Here is a 12,888-nt window from a genome sequence, read left to right as displayed (position 1 = left end):
TAAGCCCTGTCCATGTTGTCCCTAAGAAGGGAGGAATGACAGTGGTTCATAATGAAAAGAATGAACTGGTTCCTACAAGAATAATTACAGGGTGGCGTATGTGTATTGACTAGAGAAGGCTCAATACAGCCACCAGGAAGGATCATTTTCCTTTACCATTCATAGACCAGATGCTAGAGAGACTAGCAGATCATGAATATTACTACTTTTTGGATGGCTATTCAGGTTACAACCAAATTGCAGTGGATCCTCAGGACCAAGAGAAAACAGCATTCACATGTCCTTCGGAGTGTTTGCCTACAAAAGGATGCCTTTTGGTCTGTGTAATGCACGTGCAACTTGATATCCTATTTATACACTTTCTATATTGAGCTTCTGTTGTGTTTCTTGGGCTTTGAGGCCTCTCCCTGCTTTCCTTTTGCTTTGGGTTTATGATCCATGATCTTGATGAGGCTGCTGATCCACAATTCTGTAACATTTATTGAGCCAACTTAGTGATAATCAAGTAATGACACATGACTCAACAATTTGAAATTCCAGACTCATCAATCCTTCAGGCCCAATCCCATAAACCATGATATTCAATTGGGTTTCATACCAGAGTAAGTTTAAGTTAATGTTTGTGCTCAAAAGCTAACTTAAACTGCTATATTTTTGGCCCAGAAACTTCTGATCTGTTTCTATTGATTCTTGTGGCTTTAACTCTTGCAATTCTTGTTTGCCTTCCAAGGACTGTTTCAGAGTTTCAGCTGCTGGATTGCTTTCCTCCAAACATAGATGGCTACTATCATCCTTAGGCTTTTCAGGTTCTGGTTCAGGCTCAGATGCAGGTTTGAAAACATTGAAAGTGAGCTGTTCATCATGTATTCTCAAGATTAGCTCTCCTTGTTCCCAAAATTTCATGAGAAATCTTCCATTCATAGCATTCAAGTAATATAACTAAAAACTCATGGAATTTGCATCAAAATCATACTGTTTGGATGGTTCATTGCTTTGTTATTCATTTAACCATTCTTGGTTACTTTAAGCTCAAGAAAATGCATAAAACAACTAAAACTAACAGAAAAATGCTAGTGAAACTAGCTTAAGATGCCTTGGCATCACAACCTTTCAGAGGTGCATGCTCTCTATCTTCTCTGATATGGTAGAGAAGTTTTTGGAAGTCTTCATGGATGACTTTTCAGTATTTGGAGAGTCATTCAGCTCATGCCTTAACCATTTAGCACTTGTTCTGAAAAGATGCCAAGAGACCAACCTAGTTTTAAATTGGGAAAAATGTCACTTTATGGTGACTGAAGGGATTGTCCTTGGGCATAAAATTTCAAACAAGGGAATAGAGGTGGATCAAGCTAAAGTTGAAGTAATTAAAAAATTACCACCACCTGCCAATGTTAAGGCAATCAGAAGCTTTCTGGGGCATGTAGAATTCTATAGGAGGTTTATAAAGGATTTTTCAAAAATTGCAAAACCTCTGAGCAATCTGCTAGCTGCTGACACGCCATTTGTGTTTGACATAAAGTGTCTGCAGGTGTTTGAGACCCTGAAAGCTAAGCTAGTCACAGCACCAGTTATTTCTGCACCAGACTGGACATTACCCTTCGAGCTAATGTGTGATGCCAGTGACCATACCATTGGTGCAGTATTGGGACAGAGGTATAACAAGCTTCTGCATGTCATTTATTATGCTAGCAGTGTTTTAAATGATGCCCAGAAAAATTACACAACCACAGAAAAAGAATTACTTGCAGTGTTTTATGCCATTGACAAGTTTAGATCCTACTTAGTAGGATCAAAAGTGATTGTGTACACTGACCATGCTGCTCTTAAATATCTACTCACAAAGCAGGATTCAAAGCCCAGGCTCATAAGATGGGTGTTGCTTCTGCAAGAGTTTGATATAGAAATAAGAGACAGAAAAGGAACATAGAATCAAGTAGCTGATCATCTGTCCCAGATAGAACCAGTAGCAGGAGCATCCCTCCCTCCTACTGAGATCTCTGAAACCTTTCCGGATGAGCAATTGTTTGCTATTTAGGAAGCTCTATGGTTTGCAGACATTGCAAACTATAAGACACAAGGTTCTCCTTCTGTAACCATGGAGAGGAAGCATGAAAAGCTTCTCTCACTACAGAGTCAACCAAAGCCCCCACAGTAAAACTCTAAGTTTGGTGCTGGGAGGCCACAACCAAACTCTAAGTTTGGTGTTGAACCCCCACATTCAAACTCTAAGTTTGGTGTTGGGAGGTCCCAACCTTGCTCTGATTATCTGTGAGGCTCCATGAGAGCTCACTGTCAAGCTATTGACATTAAAGAAGCGCTTGTTGGGAGGCAACCCAATGTTATTTAATTATATCTATTTATTTTCCATGGCTATTTTATGTTTTCTTTAGGTTGATGATCATGTGAAGTCACAAAAACAAATGGAAAATCAAAAACAGAATGAAAAACAACATGAAAAACAGCACACCCTGGAGGAAGATCATTCTGGCATTTAAACGCCAGAAACAAGCATCTGTCTGGCGTTTAACACCAGAAACAAGCACCAAGCTGGCGTTTAACGCCAGAAACAAGCATCAGTCTGGCGTTAAAAGCCAGAAACAGGCTACATTTGGGCGTTTAACGCCAGAAACAGGCTGCAGTCTGGCGTTAAGCGCCAGGATTGCACAGTAAGGGCATTTTGTACGCCTAATTGGAGCAGGGATGCTAAATCCTTGACCCCACTGGATCTGTGGACCTCACAGGATCTCCACCTACCTCACCATTCAAATTCAAACCATTTCCCTCCCAAACCCACCCATTCACACACTTCCATCTCCTCCATCTTCTCCATTTCTTTCTTCTTTTGCTCGAGGACGAGCAAACCTTTTAAGTTTGGTGTGGTAAAAGCATTGCTTTTATTTTTCCATAATTCAGTGGTAGAGCAATTGACTGCAGATCAAATAGCTATGAGGAAAGAGCAACAAAGGCAAGGAAGAGACATAGAGGAGCTCAAGAGCACCATTGTTCTTCAAGAAGAGGAAGACGCCACCCTCATTAAGGTGGACCCATTCCTTAATCTCCTTGTTCTTATTTTCCTGTTTTTCGTTTACTATGCTTCATGTTTAATTATGTTTGTGTCTTTACTATATGATCACTAGTATCTAAGTGTCTATGTCTTAAAGATATGAATGTCCTATGAATCCATCACCTTTCTTAAATGAAAATTGTTTTCTGAAAAAGAAAAAGAAGTACATGAATTTCGAATTTTAAAATAGTTTAATTATTTTGATGTGGTGGCAATACTTTTTGTTTTCTGAATGAATGCTTGAACAGTGCATATTTCTTTTGAATTTGTTGTTTATGAATGTTAAAATTGTTGGCTCTTGAAAGAATGATGAAAAAGGAGAAATGTTATTTGATAATCTGAAAAATCATAAAAATGATTCTTGAAGCAAGAAAAAGCAGTGAAGAACAAAGCTTGCTGAAAAAAAAAATGCGAAAAAAAAAGCAAGCAGAAAAAGCCAAAAGCTCTTTAAACCAAAAGGCAAGAGCAAAAAGCCAATAGTCCTTAAAACCAAAAGGCAAGGGTAATAAAAAGGATCCAAGGTGTCAAGTGAAAACTTGAGACTGAGCGGTTAAAGTCGAGGTCCAAAGCAAAAAAAAAAAATAATAATAGAGTGTGCTTAAGAACCCTGGACACCTCTAATTGGGGACTTTAGCAAAGCTGAGTCACAATCTGAGAAGGTTCACCCAGTTATGTGTCTGTGGCATGTATGTATCCGGTGATAATACTGGAAAACAGAGTGCTTAGGGCCACGGCCAAGACTCACAAAGTAGCTGTGTTCAAGAATCAACATACTGAACTAGGAGAATCAATAACACTATCTAAATTCTGAGTTCCTATAGATGCCAATCATTCTGAACTTCAAAGGATAAAGTGAGATGCCAAAACTGTTCAGAAGCAAAAAGCTAATAGCCCCGCTCATCTAATTAACACTGATCTTCATAGATGTTTTTGGAATTCATTGTATATTCTCTTCTTTTTATCCTACTTTGTTTTTAGTTGCTTGGGGACAAGCAACAATTTAAGTTTGGTGTTGTGATGAGCGGATAATTTATACGCTTTTTGGCATTGTTTTTACTTAGTTTTTAGTATGATTTAGTTGGTTTTAGTATATTTTTATTAGTTTTTTAATTAAAAATCACATTTCTGGACTTTACTATGAGTTTGTGTGTTTTTCTGTGATTTCAGGTATTTTCTGGCTGAAATTGAGGGAGCTGAGCAAAAATCTGATTCAGGCTGAAAAAGGACTGCTGATGTTGTTGGATTCTGACCTTCCTGCACTCAAAGTAGATTTTCTGGAGCTACATATATTCAAATGGCGCGATCTTAATTGCGTTGGAAAATAGACATCTAGGGTTTTCCAGCAATATATAATAGTCCATACTTTGCTCAAAAATAGAGGACGTAAACTGGCGTTCAACGCCAGTTTCATGTTGTAGTCTGGCGTCCAACGCCAGAAACAAGTTACAAGTTGGAGTTCAACGCCAGAAACAGGTTACAACCTGGCGTTGAACGCCCAAAACAGCCCAGGCACGTGAGAAGTTTAAGTCTCAGCCCTATCTGCATACCAAGTATTTATTTTATGTTCCCTTGTTCATTTGCAAGTCAACTGATAATTATAATTGACCTCCTAACTGAGATTTACAAGATAACCAGAGATTGCTTCAAACCAACAATCTCTGTGGGATTCGACCCTTACTCACGTAATGTATTACTTGGACGACCCAGTGCACTTGCTGGTTAGTGGTACGAATTGTGAAAAGTGTGATTCACATTTCGTGCACCAGAAGCGCTAATACAAAAGCGCGCGTTTTTAGAGGAAAAATGTTCTACATTCAAAAAAGCTCTACAAAGAAAGGAATCGACAAAAGTGCTCGAGTTCGGCTTCGCTATAAAAAGTTCGAAGTCAAAAAACTCGACCTCAAAGCAGAAGACCAAGCTCAAGCAGGGGGCACTGTTCATACCCTGGGTCGAGCTGTCCGACCCGAGATGTTTAGCGACATGGTGACCGACCTCTTCAGGTCCGACTACCCAATCTCTTCTTAAAGAGCTCGGCCAAATCGACAGAAAAGCCCAACTCAAGGAACATGACCCAAATCCAAAGGCAGTCCAAGCCTATAGAGATAAGGGCGGTTCCCTTGAAGATAAGCTGACCTCAACTCAAAGATAAAGATAAGATAGGATAACTAACTTATCTTATCTAAAAAGGTCACTCTACACCATTATAAATACACTGGAGCACCCAGGTATAACTCATACTCTGATTCTACAAAAAACCTGCTTAATACCCGTGCTAACTTAAGCATCGAAGTCTCTTGCAGGTACCCCCCACCCTCCGGTGACCAAGGATCAGAAGTACAGCCAGTCCAACAAGTCAGACACAACAGCTCCGGCCGCTACCAGCCAGCCGGACACATCATCTCCGACTAGTCAGAAGATCTCATCCGACATCGACCTACAGTTTTAGGTAACCTTCGGAACAATTGGTATTTGAGAACTGTTGGTTGATTTGAATTCCACTAACTCTAGTCTTTCCTTGAGAGTTGACTAGGACTTGAGGAATCAAATTGATTTATCTACTTGACTTTCCTTCATAGTTAGAAGTTGAGTAAGTGGGAGCAATGGACAATTACTATCATAATTGATGATGATAATGAGGATAGGAATTCTTATTCTCAATACTTGTTAAGACTTTTCTTAATTATTAGTTTATTTTCTTGTCATTTACATTCCTTGTTCAACCTTTCAAAAACCCAAAAATATACAATCTCATAACCGATAGTAGCATACTTCCCTACAATTCCTTGAGAGACGACCCGAGGTTTACATACTTCGGTTTAATTTTATTTGGTTTGTTTTAGTGACAACCAAATTTTTTGTATGAAGGGATTATTATTGGTTTAGAAACTATACTTGCAATGAGGATTCATTTGTGAAATTCTAAACCATCAAAAATCCATTCATCAAAATGGCGCTGTTGCCGGGGTGTTGCAAATGTGTACCTTATTATTGGTTATTGTGAATATTGTGAATAATTTTGATTTTTCGTTACTTTGTTAGTTGTTTCTAGTTTTAGGAGTTTATTCTCATTATTCTCTTATTAGTTTTTGTTTTTATTTTCTTTTGATACTATGAATTCTCACCCATTTGGCTATGAGTTTGGTTCAAATTATGTTGTAGGGAATGGAAGCTATAATGAGAACATGCATCAAGGTTGGGACAATCAGATATGGGAGGAGCCACAAGGATTTGATCAACCCTCTTGGCAACAACCCCCACCAAATTACTATGGTCAAGAGCCATTCTAGGGTGAATACAAAGACAACGGATATGGTGGACCCCCTTGTAGTTACCAACAAGCCCACCATATGCCAATGAACCCCCTCATCAACATAGCTTTGAACCCCCATACTCACAAGCCACCTACTACCAAACACCCTCATATGATCCTAATCCTTATCCACCTTACCAACCACCCCATGATCCATATGAACCATACATAGAGCCACCCTAATTCCAACCCAATTACTTCGATATACACCATGTCCATATCCATCAATCCAAGAGCCTTATGATCCTACTTATGATATCCAAGTGGAACAAGAGTCAAAGGATCGTCTCAAGGAAACACTCGATCAATTTCAAGCAACCCTTCATCAATTTGAGCAAGTGGGAAAACAGAAAGCACACGAAGCTCTCATATCTAAAGAATATCAACTTGAGAACAAGGGATTGAAGTGTGTTGTGCAACAAGTAGAAAAGATGGAGAATGTTGAATCGTCACATCCTTGTTATGATGAACCACCATCATATCATGAACCTTTCGCCCCAAATAATAAACCCTCATATCCACCCCAATCTGCAATGAATGACACTATAAGTGTTCTTCTTCAAGGGCAAAGAGAGATGCAAAAGACGACACAAGAGTTCATAGCTACCTTGACCGACACAGCAGGTAATTTAGCCTCTCTGCGCTTCGATACTCAAAGCACTCCCATGGCTACATGCTGAAAATCAATAGAAGACCCTAGTATGAAGGAGACACTAGAAACTCCGGTGGACAATGAGGTACATGATTTTGTATTGGAACAAGTGCAGGAAGCCATAATAGTTGAAGAGGAATATGTGGTTGAAGACTTAGGAGACGCTGAACCTCCGTGGGAATCTAGAGTTGTAGAGTATTCCTCCATGAAGATTGAAATTGATATCAAGAAGGCCAGTGTATATCCTCCATGGCATATTCCTTATGAAGACTTGGATGGGATAGAACAAGAAGAAAGTTCCCTTGGTGATGCAGATCAAGAATCAAGTCCTCCTAGTGATGAATCTACATCTGCAATTGAACTCCTTGAATATGAAGACTCTTCCCTGATTGAGTCTGAGAATGATGTGGAAGCGGAAGTCCTTCATAAGGGTTGGACGGGAGTTGAGTACACTTTGTCAAGAACGTTGGAGACTTCTCCACCTAGGTGGCTATCTACTCCTTCATTTGAGTGGGTAAGACTTATCTCTATTCGCTTTACTGTCCCACTTGACTATGGTATTCTTGAAACGGATGGCCAACTTATGGAGCTTTGTGGAATTAAGCGTAAGAGAAGGATGTTCAGTGGTTGGAGTTGCAAGGCAAGGCTCATCAAGGTTGATACTTCAAGAGCTGGATGCAAGGGTGGAGCTAGTGAATATTTGGTTGGATCTAAGAGAAGAGTTTGGTATTGCGTTGGGAATTCAGATTGCTTGCCACCCGATTGGGACAAGGGTGACCTACTTCAAGATGTGTGTAGAAACAAGATTTGGGATCCGGAAAAATATGAGGATCAATTTTGGGAGCTCAAAGCTTGTGAAGAACTCCATCAAAGCTTGGGGAATTTACTTGGAATAGATAGAGCTTATTGGAAATCCAAGCGCTGGTGGCAATTTCAAGATTAGTTCAAGCACAAGCCTCCAAGACAAGGAGCCCACCAAATGTCCAACTTAAGGACAATAACTAAAAGTGCTAGGTGGAAGACAACCTACCATGGTATGATGTTTCATTTTTATTCTTAGTTTTATTTTATTTTATTTTTATTAGTGTGCATTCATAATTTCTGCATAATCATCCGCATTCTGCATTCTGCATATAAAAAAAGGGGGATCAACGCGCAAGCGTCTACGACACGTACACGTCATGCGTGAATGCGCAACGCATGTGAATTAACCAGAGAGTTGTGATGGAGACTGATGCAGGCAGAAATTAGCGAATTAAAAATTGTTAAAATTTATACGTTGCAAGTATAGTTCTTAATTCGCTAGAAATCCGCCTATCAATTTAGAAAGATGTCACAGAAAATTGAAATTAAGATACTGGGAGTATGAATCCCAGGTCGTCTCCCAACGAGTTGCAGAAAAGTGTGCTATTTTATTAATCAGAGGTTTTCAAAAAGGGTTGAATTGAGCAAACAGGAAATTAAATTGGTGAATTTGAATAGTATAAATAAAAGCCTTGACTGGGAATTGATTAGTTGGAATCCTTACTATTGTTGGAATGCTCTCAGGATTAATTGACAATTGAAGGTTGTCCTGTTTAGTTATCCTTCACTAGGTAAAGAAAAGTCAAACAAGTTGGAATGCTGCGTCCGTTCACAAGTCGCAATTCACTTAATTAAAAGGGATTGGTGTTAGTGATTAGGAGGCAATCCAACCATAAACTCAATTACAATTTTTCTTTCAAGCCTTCCAACTCAAGGGTTCCTTTCAATCAATTCCCCATCAAGTTAGGGAACTACTCGCTAATTGTGAATGTAAAATTCATAGCATATAAAAAGGAATTAAAGGAAGACATTGTAAATAAAAATCAAAATAGTCAATTAAAAATAAAGGTGATCCTTGTATTAAATAATCCTAAAAATATTCCAATGGTAAAATTAACAAAGCAAAGAACATGGAAGAGTGAAGCCAAGTAAAGAAAACGAACTAGAATGACGAAGTCTTGATGAGGTAATAACTCTTCTCAGTGTTCCAATGCCCAAAAAGTAAGTGAAAATTAAATCCTAAGAACTATGAATGTGTAGAGAGAAAACCTAGAGGAGGAGTAAAACTAGATCTAAAAACTAAAACTGTGTAGAATGAATGTTGTCTCTGTTTTTCTGCATGTTCTCCGGCTCTAGTCTGCTGTTATGGGTCGAAAATTGGGTCAAAATAGGGTCCAAAATCACACCCAGCGATTCTGCAAATTATGCAGATCGCGCATGCCACGCGATCGCGTCACTCATGCGGACGCGTCATTCGCGTTTCGCTTCACCACGCGGGCGCGTCGTCCACGCCTCCGCGTCGCTCGTGCTTTTCCATTTCGCGCGGTCATGTTGTCCATGCGGCCACGTCACTGTGATATGATCTTCTCCGCGCGGTCGCGTCGTCTATGTGGCCGCGTCGCTTCTCGCTGGTCATCTCCTCAATTTCTTGTGTTCCTTCCATTTTTGCTGGCTTCCTTTCCAATCTCCAACTCATTCTTGCCCTATAAAGCCTGAAACGCTTAACACACATATCACGACATCGAATGGAATAAAGAAGATGTAAAATGTATAATTAAAAGTCTCTAGGAAGCAGTTTTCACTCATGTAATGATTTCAGGAAGGAAATATAAATGCATGCTATTTTAATGAATAAGCGGGTCAGGATCATGATAAAACCACACAATTAAACACAATATAAACCATAAAATAGTGGTTTATCAACCTCCCCACACTTAAACATTAGCATGTCCTCATGCTCAATTGAAGGAGATAAAATAAACAAGTATGAACATGTAGAAACTCATGCAATGCAATGCAATCCTATATATATGAATGCTGAGTCCTTGAAGTGTCCCTTGAGTAGCTCCTTGAGGTGTTTGAATCGGCGCTCGTTACGGCGCTCTCTTAACTTCGCTTTCTGTTCCTGCCGATCCAATCTTTTGATTATCTGCTGGAGCAGCTCATCTGTTATAGGTGCTTGTGGTGTTGAAGAAGGGATATCTTCAACCGGAGCAGTGGGAAGGCTTGTAGTGGCTGCTGGAAGTCTGAGGTACTTCCCATTGGGGACATACTGATCATCCCGTGGAAGCATGGCTTTGGTGTCTCCAGCTCTGTAGGAAACTCCGGCTGCTGAGACAAGATCTGAGACCAAGGCGGGAAAAGATAAGTTGCCCGCAATTTGTACGTGTCCCATGACATTCCGGATATGTCTTGGTAGATTCAGAGGCTGGTCTGTAAGGATGCACCATAGTAGAACGGCCATGTCTGTAGTGAAGGAGGACTCGTGAGTGCTCGGAAAGACGTAATGGGACATGATCTGTGCCCATACGCGAGCCTCCAAGGTAAGTGCTGAAGCTGATATTCCCTTAGGGCGGGTACGATGGTATCCGTATATCCACCGGCTGCCAGGTAGTGCGATAACTCTGAAAACAACTTCCCAGTCAAATTGGTACATCTGGCGCTTGAGTGTAGCTTTTTGAAAAGCATCCAATCCTTCTGGAATAGGGGGAAGACTCAAAGCTTGTTGAATAGCCTCTTCTGTAATGGGGACTTGCTTTTGACGGACAAAGACAGACTGCAGGGTAGGCAGGTAGAAGTTAGAGTAGAACTCGACTACCCAAGAAAGATTGACCTGCTTCTGCTGTCTCTGTAGGAAACCCCATTGTCTTCGTTCAATTTGCGACTCAACAAAAGTAGCAATATTGGGCGGGAGGATAAGAAGGTGTTCGTTGTTGTAACTCCTTTCAGCCAGGATGGGGAACATATGCTCACAGTAGTGATTGAAAAATCGCGCAGCATCCTTTGCTTGAAAGGCTTTCTCCTTTTCATCAACCTTTATGATCCTCTTAACTCTTTTTGTGGAGGGCTTGACTGTAGTTGAAGAAGGCTCTGCCACTAGTGTTCTTTTAGTTCCTCTCCTTGTCCAAGCATTACTTTGTAACAAACCATCACGTTTGTATTGACAATTAAATTCAATTAATATAATAGTAAAGGGAATTTGTGAAAAGCAAGCATTGAATAGTAGAATAACATAGAGAAGTGCATAATGCCATATGGGCTTTTTCACAAACACATAGCATGCATGGTGAAGAAGGTATAGAAAGTATTAAAGTGAACATGTAAGCAACCCTTTAAAGAAAATAATATATAATTGTCAAACAATTTGCAACAATCCACAAGCATATAATGAAAAATAATGACTCAAATTAAATTCTAACACCATGTAAAAAGGAAAGAAGAAGAAAGAAAATATGAATAATGAAAAGAAAAAAGAAAAGAAAAGAAAAAAATAAGAAGAATGATAGAAAAGAGAAGGATGAAGAAGAAAATAAAACCTTGTTAATGGAGGTGAGGGAGAGAGAGTGAAATGTGAGATAGAAAGAAGAAGGGGGGAGGAAGAAATAAGGAGGGAAAAAGGAAAATTAGGATTTTTGAGAAGAAAAAAGATATGATAATTGGCAAAATTAGGTTGAGCTGTGCGGTGCAAGCGACGCGATCGCATGGGGCACGCGGTCGCGTGACTTGCGCTTAAGGTGAGGGACGCGGTAGCGTCGGTCACGCGGTCGCGTGACCCAGTTTGTGCCAGTGGCGCGAGGGTTGCCTCGCACTCGCACAACTCTCTGTTCAAAATCATTAAATGCCAAATTTTAGGTGAGGCGATCGTGTGGGGCATGCGATCGCGTGAGTGGGCAGTTTATGGGGTACGACGCGACCGCGTGGGGCACGCGGTCGCGTGAGGGGGATTGCGTGTCCAGCGCCAGTCCAGCACCACTCTAGCACAACTTTCAGCTGTGCACCCTTTCTACGTCGAAAATCAGGGCACGCGGCCGCGTGGAGCACGCGGTTGCGTGGGAGGCTGTTATGCCCATACGACACGGACGCGTCAGCGATGCGGTCGCGTGGGCTGATTTGTGCCACTGGCACTCCTCCAGCCATGCTCCAGCATGACTCTCTGTTCGTTTTTTATTTTTCTCCCCTCTCCTTGCGATGCGGACGCGTCGCTGATGCGGTCGCGTCGCGTGGCAATCAATTTTTTTTTTAAATTATGTAAATGCAGATGCACGAAATATACTAATAAAGAGAAGAGTTATTGGATAAGAAAACTAAAAATAGAGAAAAGAACGATCATACCATGGTGGGTTGTCTCCCACCTAGCACTTTGCTTTAACGTCCGTAAGTTGGACGCTCCACTAGCTCAATCTTCTGCTATGTGGGGATCTTCCAAGATGAAGATCTCAAGCTCCTTGTTTCTCTGCATCTTCTCGCCATGGTATAGCTTCAGGCGTTGTCCATTAACTTTGATAAGTTCAGAACTTGAAGGATGACTTAGGTGATAAACTCCGTACAGTTCGGCCTTCTCTACTCTGTATGGACCTTCCCATCTGGATCTCAACTTGCCTGGCATGAGCCTCAGACGAGATTTGTAAAGAAGGACTAAATCCCCAGGTTGGAACTCTTTCCTCTTGATATGCTAATCATGTGCAGCCTTCATCTTTTTCTTGTATAGTCTTGAGTTCTCATAAGCTTCTAGGCGAAGGCTTTCCAGTTCTTGCAGTTGCAACTTCCTTTCAGCTTCGGCGTTCTCCATCCCCATGTTGCACTCCTTAACTACCCAAAAGGCTTTGTGCTCTACCTCAACAGGGAGATGACAAGCTTTTCCATAAACTAAACGGAACGGACTCATCCCAATGGGTGTTTTGTATACTGTTCTGTATGCCCAGAGTGCATCTTGTAGCCTGGTGCTCCAGTCCTTTCTATGAGGTTTGACTATCTTCTGCAAAATACGCTTTATCTCTTTATTTGACACCTCGGCTTGCCCATTGGTCTGAGGATGGTATGCTGTTGCAACCTTATGAA

This window comes from Arachis ipaensis, chromosome B08 (genome assembly GCF_000816755.2).
Source record: "Arachis ipaensis cultivar K30076 chromosome B08, Araip1.1, whole genome shotgun sequence".
In the NCBI taxonomy this organism is placed as follows: Eukaryota; Viridiplantae; Streptophyta; class Magnoliopsida; order Fabales; family Fabaceae; genus Arachis; species Arachis ipaensis.
This window is presented reverse-complemented; position numbering follows the sequence as displayed.